Raw genomic sequence first — 12,331 nt, 5'->3', positions numbered from 1 at the left:
TACTAAAGCTTAGTTAGTTCAAGTTATGTGCAGCAAGGTTCATACGGAATAAGCTTTAGTAAAACATCCTCTAAGAGGCTTCAACTTTTTCACGTGACGTCATGCCATCTCTCAATCTAACTTTTTGTTGGTCGCTGTCTCACGTCTCAGACGCAGAACGTCCTGCCGGAAAGAGGAAGTTACGTTGCAGTGGAGGCGGGTCGCCGGAGGAAAAGGGACCTGTATGAATTGGTGTGGCTGCCCACTCTTCGACCTTAGGGACGCGTTTGAAGGTAGGACTGAGGTGGGGAAAGTTTAAGAAAGAGGGAGAGATCAGAGATGTTGGACTGGGGGAATGCCGAGTTATTTAATACGTGTGAGGGTAGCCAAATGCATCTGTCTTGGTATCTCTGTGTTTTCCGGCGGAGCGAGACGCTTTTGATAGAAGGCGCCTGGTCCGGACATGTAGCTTGTGTGAATTGCTGCTGTAGGCTGTGACATCTGGGCAGAGGGAAGGAAGTGGGGAAAGGATGGTTGGTGCTGGATCACAGGTGGGTAAGTGGAGACAGATGCTGGACCATGGGAGGGGAGAGAGGGGGGAAGGATGCTGTACCATGGGAATATGAGCCAGGTGAGGCATTGGCTCAGGGCACCAATAGCCTACCTCATTGCTGCTTCATTTCTCCTATGTAACGGTAGCGTCTTCTTCACAGCTACCACTGCCTCTTGACCTGCTTCCACGCCCCAAGTCGCAATCAGTGAAGAAAGGAGCAGTAAACACTGGGCCTTGGAGACTCAGGTACACGTCAGAGGGAGGGAGATCAACCAGGCCTTGCAAGCATGCTGGAGTGTCTATGACCCCGTGTTTATTCCGGGTTTTCCCCTGCTGGTTGCAGCCACAGATGTGGGGTAATGCAAGTGGTAGGGGGACATTTGGAGGGAAGTGCAGCAGGATTGTTTAACAGAGGAGGAGGGAGACATGAGATGCTGGATGAGGTGAGGGAGGTTATAAGGAGACGGTTGCTGGATTGGGGGGGGGGGGCTGTGAGCTTGTGTAGGGAGATAGATGTTGGATACAGTGAGAACATAGGGAGATAGGGAAGATGTTGGATACAGACAGGCATAGGGAAATGGAGGGAAGATACTAGACATGGGGAGAGTGAAGATACAAGGAAATGATGCACATGGGGGAGCATAGTGAGATGGAAGGAAGATGTTGGGCATTGGGGTTGTATTTGTCATAAGTAGAGAGAGGGCAGATGCTGAATGGGATTTGTATAAGCAGATGTTGGATGCAATGACTACATATGGAGATTGAAGGAGCTATTGGATACAGGAAGCATAGGGAGATGGGGAAGAGTGCAGGCGTTAGATAATAGGAAAGGTAAAGAGAGACACATGAAAAGCGGGAATGGACATAGGAGATTCAGGACATGGGAGGAATATAAAAAGGTGGAGAGAAGATGCTGGATGTGCAAGGAGCATATGAACAGGGAGGATATAGGGACACAGGAGATAGAGGGGAGATGTTGGACGCTGGATAGTATATGGAGACGATAAGGTAAATTCAAGAAAGGGCACCAAAATGTAGGTGTGGAAAATAGCAATTCTATAACGACAAATGCGCACAAAATTACCATTCTAGAATAGAGTGCAAGTTGACATACACACACCTAACTTTAGGCACGGGCACTTATGCCATGGCATAAGGCTGGTATAAATGGTTGCACCTAAGGTTGGAAGTTATGCACACAGCTGCAAGACACACTCCTGATCCACTCATGTGCATTCCTGCTTTTGTACTTGTGCACTATGGGGATCTTTTACAAAGGCACAGTACCCTTTTTAGCGTTCGCTAAACACTAGAGATAGCCATAGGAATATATGGGCATCTCTAACATTGAATCACGCTTTAGCACGTGTAACGCTAGCGTGCCTTTGTAAAAGGCCCACTGTACCAGTTAAGAGCTTAGTTTATAGAATAGCACCTGCTTTAGAAATTTAAAAAAAAAAAAAAATTGAAAGCCTGGTGGACACAGGATTTGAAGTAGGTCTCCTTACACAAAAAGGAAAAGACCTGGAAGTCTCAAGCCTTCTTTGTTCTGAATGATTAGCCACCAAGTCTGACATTTGTTGTTTTCATGGGTAGACCATACCCTTCTGTATGATTGATGCTGTTTTCTTGTTTCTCTTTTCTATTAGATGCTAGAGTTCCTTTTTAGGGGATTTTAGTCTGTACACTGCCTTGTTATGCTTTCAGAAAAGGCAGTATATCAAATATAATAAATCATAAGTTATTTGTTACACTCAGCCACTTCATCACACTACTTCACTGTTGTTGAAATTCAGACTGTATTTTAAACCTAAACTGTAAGCCACATTGAACTCGAGCTTGTTTTTGGGATAATATGGAATATCTTCCTAAGTGTCTTACCTATCCATATGTTACATCTTTGCTTTACCCTTCACTATCAATTGTAATATTCTATTACGTATTGTTTTGACATTGTAATTAGTATGCTATGCCATACTTCGTATTTTTATTTAAATATTTTTACTGCTGTAATTGCCTATTGCTTGTGTTTATCCCGGAGGGAGTGGAAAACATGAAAAAGGACCTACAGAACCTAGAAGACTGGTCTAAGGTTTGGCAATTAAAATTCAATGTGAAGAAATGCAAAGTGATGCACTTAGGGAATAGAAATCCACAGGAGACGTATATGTTAGCCGGTGAGAGTCTGATAGGTACGGACGGGGAGAGGGATCTTGGGTGATAGTATCTGAGGATTTGAAGGCGACGTAACAGTGTGACAAGGCGGTGGCTGTAGCTAGAAGGTTGTTAGGCTGTATAGAGAGAGGTGTGACCAGCAGAAGAAAGGGGATGTTGATGCCCCTGTATAAATCGTTGGTAAGGCCCCACCTAGAGTATTGTGTTCAGTTTTGAAGGCCGTATCTTGCTAAGAATGTAAAAAGAATTGAAGCGGTGCAAAGAAAAGCTACGAGAATGGTAAGGGATTTGCGTTACAAGATGTATGAGGAGAGACTTGTTGACCTGAACATGTATACTTTGGAAGAAAGGAGAAACGGGTGATATGATACAGACGTTCAAATATTTGAAAGGTATTAATCCGCAAACGAACCTTTTCCGGAGATGCGAAGGCGGTAGAACGAGAGGACATGAAATGAGATTGAAGGGGGGCAGACTCAAGAAAAATGTCAGGAATTATTTTTTCACAGAGAGAGTAGTGGATGCTTGGAATGCCGTCCCGTGGGAGGTGGTGGAAATGAAAACGGTAACGGAATTCAAACATGCGTGAGATAAACATAAAGGAATCCTGTTCAGAAGGAATGGATCCTAAGGAGCTTAGCCAAGATTGGGTGGCAGAGCCGGAAGCGGGGATGGTGCTGGGCAGACTTACACGGTCTGTGCCAGAGCCGGTGGTAGGAGGCGGGACTGGTGGTTGGGAGGCAGGGATAGTGCTGGGCAGAGTTATACGGTCTGTGCCAGAACCGATGGTGGGAGGCAGTGCTGGTGGTTGGGAGGCGGGGATAGTGCTGGGCAGACTTATATGGTCTGTGCCCTGAAAATGGCAGATACGAATCAAGGTAAGGTATACACAAAAAGTAGCACATATGAGTTTATCTTGTTGGGCAGACTGGATGGACCGTGCAGATCTTTTTCTGCCGTCATCTACTATGTTACTAAGGGGCTCATTTTCAAAGCACTTAGCCTTCCAAAGTTCCATAGGTTTCTATGGAACTTTGGAAGGCTAAGTGCTTTGAAAATATGCCTCTATGTTACTATATTTGGTTTATTCTTACTGTATACCGCCTTGAGTGAATTCCTTCAAAAAAGGCAGTTAATAAATCCTAATAAAAATGTCATAAGTAAATAGTTGTTTTGTGTGTAATTACTATACAACATCTACTGCATTGTAAACTGATATCGTGCTTATTCAATGACTGTATTATTAAAGAGGAAAGACTTCAGAATCTCGGTCTCAGCTGATCATGCTACTAGCCATACAGCTAACCACAATGCTCTGTGTGACTTTTATTCTTAGTTCACGCTGGCGAGAATCCTCATTAGCCAAAATCTCTATCAAACTATAAACATACTTTGTTACAGAAGTACTTAGCTGTGGATAGTGCTGGATTTATTGCTCATGTCAGCTTTGAACTGATAAGTCCAGGACAGAATTTGATATCAGATTTCTTATTTTTTAAATGGAAGTGTGATGACAAACATACAGTGTTATAAGAATTTAAGAGTAACCATATTGGGTCAGACCAATGGTCCATCTAGTCCAGTATCCTGTTTTCCAAACAGTGGCCAAGCCAGGTCACGTACCTGGCAGAAACCCAAATCCTGGCAACACTCCATACTACAAATTTCAGGGCAAGCAGTTGCTTCCCATGTCTGTCTGAATAGCAGACTATGGACTTTTCTACCAGGAATTTGTCCAAACCTTTTTTTAAACCCAGATATGCTAACCACTGTTACCACCTCCTCCGGCAAGTTCCAGAGCTTTCTTCCTATTTGTTTTAAAAGTGTTTCCATGTAACTTCCTCGAGTGTCCCCTAGTCTTTGTACTTTTGGAATGAGTAAAAAATCGATTTACTTCTACTTGTTCTACACCAATCAGGATTTTGTAGATCTCAATCATATCTCCCCTCATCCGTCTCTTTTCCAAGCTGAAGAGCCCTAACCTCTGTGCCACCATAGTACTCTGATGAACCGAGGAGGGATAAACAGGAATGTAAGTGGTTGGAAAGGAGTTGAAGGAAGGGGCATTTGCTGGAGTTTGGAACATGTCAGACTACTCTAAACTGTAAGCCGCTATGTGTAATTACTTTACATGGAAGATTAGGACATTACTCCCGGATTCTATAAAGATTGCCTAAATTTGGGTGTGATCCAGAGATGCAAGTGCAACCTAATTGATTATCGAGCCAATTATCATCAATAATTAAACAAAAACAATTGAGTGATGTTAACTGGCATCGATTAGGGGTTGGGTGCCCAAATCCCATAGCTGGGAATCCGCATCTAACTTGTGTGCCAGGATTTACATCAGGAAAATCCTTGCGTCCAAAGTTGGTGCTATTCTATAAAGAGCGTTCATTCTGGAGCGCCCTTTATAGTGGAGTACTGATTTTTCCCGGTGCCATTAATTGAATCCAGCCCCTAGAGATTCAAGGGAGTTGGCTATTTAGCAACTTACTTCCTCTCACTGGAAATCATTGTGAGTCTTTCACTGAATTTTGTAGCTACAAGTGAAGGTTTTGGTGCAAGATCTAAAGACAGATGAATCTGTTATAGATTCAGGGGTCAGTAGTTGTTTCATGCTGATGAAGAATCAGGAGTCTATGACTGCTTTCTGCCTGGCTGATTCTGTGGTTATTATTAATGTTAATATTAAGTTCACCACATGACTTTTTGAGTCTTGCCCTGCACCTTCAAATCATACGGCCGGGAATTTTTTGTATACAACTGCAAATGCTTCCTTGAGGGAAAAGCTGTTTTCCCCAGCTTTTAAGGATTTGGTGATTCATCCTATTAAGAAATCTTCACCTGATCCAGGTAAAGTGAAAAGTTTTAGACCTATCTTTAACTTGCCTTTTTTTTTTTTTATATAAGCTTATCGAGAAATTAGCAGCTGCTCAGTTATTGAGATCTTTGGGTATGTTGCCATCGGGTTAAAAATTGATTTCAGCAGATGAACATAGTACAGTGACAAGTCTGTTTGTAATATATTTGATGTTTTGTATTGTCTTTATTGATATCTGTGTTTAATTTGTACACTGTTCTGGATAAGGATAGTATATAAATGGTAATAAATGAAATGAAATCAGCATAGCACTGAACCATTCATTTGTTGATAGTAGCCTTTGTGTGTTGGTCGTGATACTTGATTCAAGCGCTGCTTTCATTACTGTTATCCAGACCTTATTGTTCAGATCCTAGTTGAGATAGGTGTGTGAGGACCTGTCTTCAATTGGTTTAGTTCTTTTTTAACGGGTAGGACTCAGTAGGTTCAAGTAGGGATGGTTGTTCCTTATCTCATCAACTCGGTATTATCTTATCTGCTCAACTTTTGCTTAACTTTATGTACTGTTTAACATAAACATATTTGGTCCAGTTGTGCTGCTTATTTGCATTTTTACGTATATACTCATGGCATTGAAATCTTGAGTCTGTTCCCCAGAGGCTAATATGGTGAATGAGGAGATTTGAAATTGATCTAAAGTTGGTTTTCAGTGAAACATTTATAACTCAATAAAGAAAAAACATTCCTTTTTTCTGCTTCAGGTATACTGAACTGGCACCAGCCTTTTTTAATTTATTCATTCATTTAGGGGTCCTTTTACTAAGGCACGCTAATGGATATAGTGTGCTCACAATATTCTAAATGCTAAGATTGTATTTCAATGGGCATCATATCAATTAGCGCGCTCTAAATCCGTTAGTGCACCTTAGTGTAAGAACTCCTTAGTTCATAGCTCACCTTCTTTGTTATACCACAAATTATATAATATTTATTTGCTACATTTGTATCCCACATTTTCCCACCTATTTGCAGGCTCAATGTGGCTTACATAGTACCATGGAGGCATTCGCCTAGACCGGTAGAAACAAATACAAGGTGAGATAGTGGTTGAATAATGGTACATGTGTTTTAGGTACAATGGGATTGAGAGGAGGAAGGTTATATATTGTCCATTGTGAGCTTTGGTTTTACTGTGTTGCAGGATGTAGAGTATTTACGTTGGATTGGTGGGGTATGCCTTTTTGAACAGGTTGGTTTTTAGTAATTTCCTGAAGTTTAGGTGGTCATAGGTTGTTTTCACCGCTTTTGCAATGCGTTCCATAGTTGTGTGCTTTATATAGGAGAAGCTGGATGCATAGGTTGTTTTGTATTTAAGTCCTTTGTAGTTTGGGTAATGGAGATTTAGGCATGTTCGAGATAATCTGGATATGTTTCTGATTGGTAGGTCCATGAGGTCCGTCATGTATCCTGGGGCTTGGCCGTGGATAATTTTGTGGACCAGGGTGCAGATTTTGAAGGTGATACGTTCTTTGATTGGAAGCCAGTGTAGGTTTTCTCGGAGGGGTTTGGCACTTTCGAATCGCAGTTTGCCAAATATCATCCTAGCTGCCGTGTTTTGAGCGGTCTGGAGTTTCTTTGTGAGTTGGTTTCCATTGTGTAAAAGAATTTTGAGGGAAAGAAGGGGGATAATACAATAGGAGCTCAATACAACAGGAGCTGTGTTACAGTCCAAAATAGCAAGGGAATATTACAAAATTAAATTGAGTAAAATATAGTTATGAGCAATATGGTGGATTTCAAGTGTGGATGGATCCAAAGCTGCATTTAAAGTTTCATATTTTGGAAATAGCTTAGAGAAAAATTTTTTTAAATGTGTATATTAAGGGTGATCCATCAGTTAAGGCCATATTTGGTTTGGGAGGATTTGGTGACTGTTGCACATACTTTGATGTTGCTATGTTTGGACTATTGTAATTCTGTTTTGCAGGTATTACCACAGAGGGATATCCAGTGGCTGCAATTAGTCCAAAATACTGCAGCACATTTGGTTTAAGGTTTAAAAAGGTGCAACCATTTCTCCTCTGTGTTAGCACGGCTACATTGGTTGCCTGTACAATTTCCAATTTATTATATGATTTAGATGTTTTTTTTAGTATTTATTCTCATGTCCCTGAACATATTCAGGTAAGGGTTTGGGACTACATTTGCAATCACAGGGCGAACAACTGTTATCTGTCTCGGGGGGGGGGGGTTAAGTAGGTCTGGCTAGCCCAGGTAGTGCGACAGCCTTTTTGGTGGCAGGATCATAGCTTTGAAATGCCATCCTGAGTGAGCTCTGTAGGGAAATTGACATGTCCAGATTTAGGAGTGGATTGCAAATTTAAGTTTCAATGTGGTTTTTTTTCCCCTTTACCTGGCTTCCCTCTATTTCTGAGCCTGTGGGATAGTTGTGTCCATCAACCAGCAGGCAGAGAGAGAACTCGAAACTGAGCCAAGACATAACCCTCTTGGCATCCAGTTCAGCTCCTCAGTGTTTTCTATCTCCAACAGATGGATGGACACTCTTTTCGGCTTGTCTGGTCTCCAATTGAGCTTTGTGGATGGTTTGAGTCTGCAGTCATATCTAGAGGTCTGCAAATCCCTGTCTCTGGGTGCCCTGTGAATTTACTTCTTCCCTCCCTTCACCTCTCCCCTGTTTCCTGTGAATCTCTCCTTTTCTAGAACAGCCACCATTTAAACAAAAGCGGGGGGGGGGGGGGGGGGGGGGGGAGGAAAGAGGTTTACTGACGATTGTGGGACAGAGTATCAGTCCTGATTCTTTCTCATCTGGGGTAAGACTTGTGGAGATTGAGCTTGGGGGGAGCAGCTGGCAGTGGTAAGTCCAATTAAAGTTTGACTTGGAACTGCTTGGAGGACTTCAAATTCTTCTTGGTGCAGGGGAGGGATCCTAACTCACCACTTGGAACTGCGTTGTGCTGTGTTAGTTCTAGTTGGTGTGAATAGTGACTTCCACAGAAGAGGTTAAGTGTGTGTTCCACTGTGCAACCCACCAGCTGGTGTCAGGGTATCCCAGTGCGTGCAAGCTGGCAATCTCACGGAACGTGGGAGAAACCACACCATCATCAGATCTGGCACAGCATCCGAATATGCCAGGGACTTCAGGCTCTCTTTCAGGGCCAGTGTGCAGTTTGATGCAGGGGAGCGCGGGACTGGGCGCCATTTTGTCAGTCTGATCACATGCAGAGCACAAACACCATTTTATAACCTCGGAGCCCGACAGAGCATTCAGCTACTTCGGGATCTTTGTTTTCTCTGGAGTTTATATTGTTTGTACACCAGGCCTATTTACTGAAGCAGGGACAGTCAAAGTTGCTGCAAGGTGCTTCAGTTTCTTGCCCCTCTAGCTCCTAAGAGATCTCATATAGCCTCATTTGTCCACTCCTGGAGGTCTATCTCTGCTTCTCTCTCCTTATCTGATGTGGCCTCGGTCTATTCAGAGTAGCCATCATTGAATGAGCCATTAGAGGAGGGAGAGCTTCCCAGGGTGGACTCCCTTGTTATGGTGGTGACTAAGATCACCACCTTGCCATTGGAAAGAGGCATTGCCCTAAAAGACCTATATGATATGAAGCTAGAAGGCTCACTGAAACAGTCCTTTGAAGTGGCTTCTTTGGGCCTTCAGGTGACAGTGTGCAGCTTGTTCATGGTAAGATCATGCCTGAAGTGGCGTCAGCAGATTGCAACACAAGACGAGCGCCATAACGCCCAGCTGGAAGTGGGGTTGGCCTACTTGGCTGATGCTGTTTATGATGTGTTATGGGTTGTGGCCCACAGAATGTCTTTGGCTGTCGCAGCATGTCGGCAACTCTGGTTACATTGGGCAGCTGATACAGCGTCAAAGTCACATCTAATTAAACTGCCTTTTCGGGGCAAGTGGCTGTTTGGAGAGGATCTCAGAAACTTGGTGAATGAACTGGATGAAACTAAGCCACAGTGGTTGCTGGAGAATAAGCCAAAAGCCTCTGGTCGTCCGTCTTCAGGGAGCTCTTGGGATACTGGCTTGGTCATCAGCAGTATGGTCAGAAGTTCCGCTTGCAGGCACACCAATCTTTTTTGTGCGGACAGGAAGTCCTCTCGGTCAGCTACTTCACACAATGCCTCCTGAGCTTCGCAGTGATGCAAGGCTGGTCCACTCTTCTCTTTCTCTGGTGAGATGACGTCTTCAGGAGTTTCAGGAGGTGTGGGCCAAAATCACTTAAGACCAGTGGGTTCTGGATATCCTTAAAGAAGGCTACAAGTTGGAGTTCTTCCTCCCGGCTGCTCCTCTCTTCTTTCAGTCTCCTTGTTGAAAGGAAACCAAGGTGGTCGAGGTTCAGGCCACTTGTAGATTCCTTGTTGGCACTCTAGGCCATTGTTCCAGTTCCCCAGGCCTAACAGGGACAAGGTAGATGCTCGTCTACTTCATTGTCTTGAAGAAGGAAGGCACTTTTCGTCCTGTCATAGATCTCAAAGGTCTAAACCACTGCCTCCAAGTGTTCCGCTACCTCATCAAAACACTAAGAGCACTCATAGCCTAGGTTCAAATGGGAGAATGTCTCACTGCCCTCTATTTCAAGGAGGCGTACTTGCATATACTCGTATGCCTGCTACATCAAGTGTTCCTATGTTTTGCAGCGTTGGGCCATCCCTTCCAGTTCAGGGCATTGCCTTTTGGTCTCGCCACGGCAACAAGAACATTTTATCAAGGTTGCAGTGGTGGCCTTTTTTTGGTGGCATGGAATTGAGGTTCACCTGTATCTCAACAACTGGCTCATTTGTGCGTTGTCCTATATGGACAGTGTGATGGTGATGGACAAAGTTGTCCATCTTCTGCAGTCGGGTTGGATGATCAATTTCGAGAATAGCAGACTTAACTCCATCGCAGACACTGGAGTATCTGGGCTTTCTATTCTTAAGAACATAAGAATAGCCATATTGGGTCATACCAGTGGTTCATCTAGCCCAGCATACTGTGTCCATCAGTGGCCAATCCAGGTCACAAGTACCTGGCAGAAACCCAAATAATAGCAACATTCCATGCTACCGATCCCAGGGCAAACAGTAGCTTCCTCATGTCTGTCTCAATAGCAGGCTATGGACTTTTCCTCCAGGAACGTGTCCAAACCTTTTTAAAACCTAGATATGCTAACCGCTGTTACTACATGAGTTCCAGAACTTAATGAAGAGTTAAGTTCTGGAACTCATGTAATAACAGCGGACCACCCCCTGCAGAGGATAGTCTGGATAATCGAAGTTGTACTGAAATTGATATTTTACTCTTTCAAAAAGTACAAAGACTAAGGGACACACATTTCCTCCTATTTGTAACTCAAATCCCATACCATTTTTGTAGCTTTTCTTTGCACCACTTCAATTCTTTTTACATCCTTAACAAGATACGGCCTCCAAAACTGAACACAATACTGCAGGTGGGGCCTCACCAAAGATTTGTACAGGGGCATCAACACTCCCTTTCTTCTGCTGGTCACACCTCTCTCTATACAGCCTAGCAAACTTCTGGCTACAGCCACCACTTTGTCACACTGTTTCGTTGCCTTCAGGTCCTCAGATACTTTCACCCCAAGATCCCTCTCCCTGTCTGTACATATCATACTGTCACCGCCTAACACATACATCTCCCGTGGATTTCTACTCCCTAAGTGCATCACTTTCTTTGCATTGAATTTTAATTGCCAAACATTAGATCATTCTTCTAGCTTGTGCAGATCCTTTTTCATGTTTTCCACTCCCTCCAGGGTGTCCACTCAAATCTTGGTATCATCCACAAAAAGGCAAACTTTACCTTCTAACCCTTCAGCAATGTCACTCACAAATATATTGAACAGAATCGGCCCCAGCACCGATCCCTGAGGCACTCCACTACTCACCTTTCCCTCATCCGATCAAATTTCATTAACCACCACCCTCTGGCTTCTGTCTGTCAACCAGTTCCTAATCTAGTTCACTATGTTGGGTCCTATCTGCAGCCTGTCAAGTTTATTCAAGAGCCTCCGGTGGGGAGCCCTGTCAAAAGCTTTGCTGAAATCTAAGTAGATTACATCTATAGCACATCCTTGATTCAGTTCTCTGGTCACCCAGTCAAAGAATTCAATTAGATTCGTTTGGCATGATTTACCTTTGGTAAAATCATGTTGTCTCGGATCTTGCAACTTATTGGCATCCAGGAAATTCACTATCCTTTCCTTCAGCATCGCTTCCATTACTTTTCCAGTAACTGAAGTGAGGCGTACCGGCCTGTAGTTTCCAGCTCTTCCCTATCGCCACTTTTGTGAAGAGGGACCACATCCGCTCTTCTCCAATCCCATGGAACCTCCCCCGTCTCCAAGGATTTATTAAACAAATCTTTAAGAGGACCCACCAGAACCTCTCTGAGCTCCCTCCGTCTGGTCCCATGGATTTTCAAGTTGTTCATACACACTCTTTTCTGTGAACAGTACTATAGCCGCTCTATTTTCATATGTACTTTTGCCAGTCAATCATGGTCCTTCTCCAGGATTTTCTTCAGTGAAAACATACCAAATGTATTTGTTTAGCAAATTTGCTTTTTCTTCATCATCATCCACATAGCAGTTCGCAGCATCTTTCAGTCTCACAATTCCATTTTTAGTCTTCCTCCTTCCACTAATATACCTGAAGAAATTTTTGTCACCCCTCCTTACATTTCTAGCCATTTGTTCCTCCGTTTGCACTTTCGACAGGTTGAAACTGGTTCAACAGATTCATCTTTTTCTCAGTCAAGG

General features: G+C 43.4%; 1 protein-coding gene across 2 annotated transcripts in view; it reads left to right on the top strand.

The window, feature by feature from the left end:
- The first annotated feature begins 203 nt into the window (after nt 1-203).
- COQ8B (coenzyme Q8B) overlaps nt 204-12,331 on the top strand; it is a 68,636-nt gene continuing 56,508 nt past the window's right edge. Inside the window, exons 1-2 of one of the 2 annotated variants that reach the window (XM_030219267.1) lie at nt 205-272; nt 693-778. The gene's annotated coding sequence lies outside the window, so the exon portion shown is untranslated. Of the gene's footprint in view, nt 273-692; nt 779-12,331 lie in introns of both variants that reach the window. The other variant, XM_030219268.1, reaches the window with a different exon arrangement.

This window comes from Microcaecilia unicolor, chromosome 11 (genome assembly GCF_901765095.1).
Source record: "Microcaecilia unicolor chromosome 11, aMicUni1.1, whole genome shotgun sequence".
Lineage (NCBI taxonomy): Eukaryota > Metazoa > Chordata > Amphibia > Gymnophiona > Siphonopidae > Microcaecilia > Microcaecilia unicolor.
The sequence above is the reverse complement of the archived record's forward strand: the minus strand, read 5'-3'. Positions and strand labels throughout refer to the sequence as shown.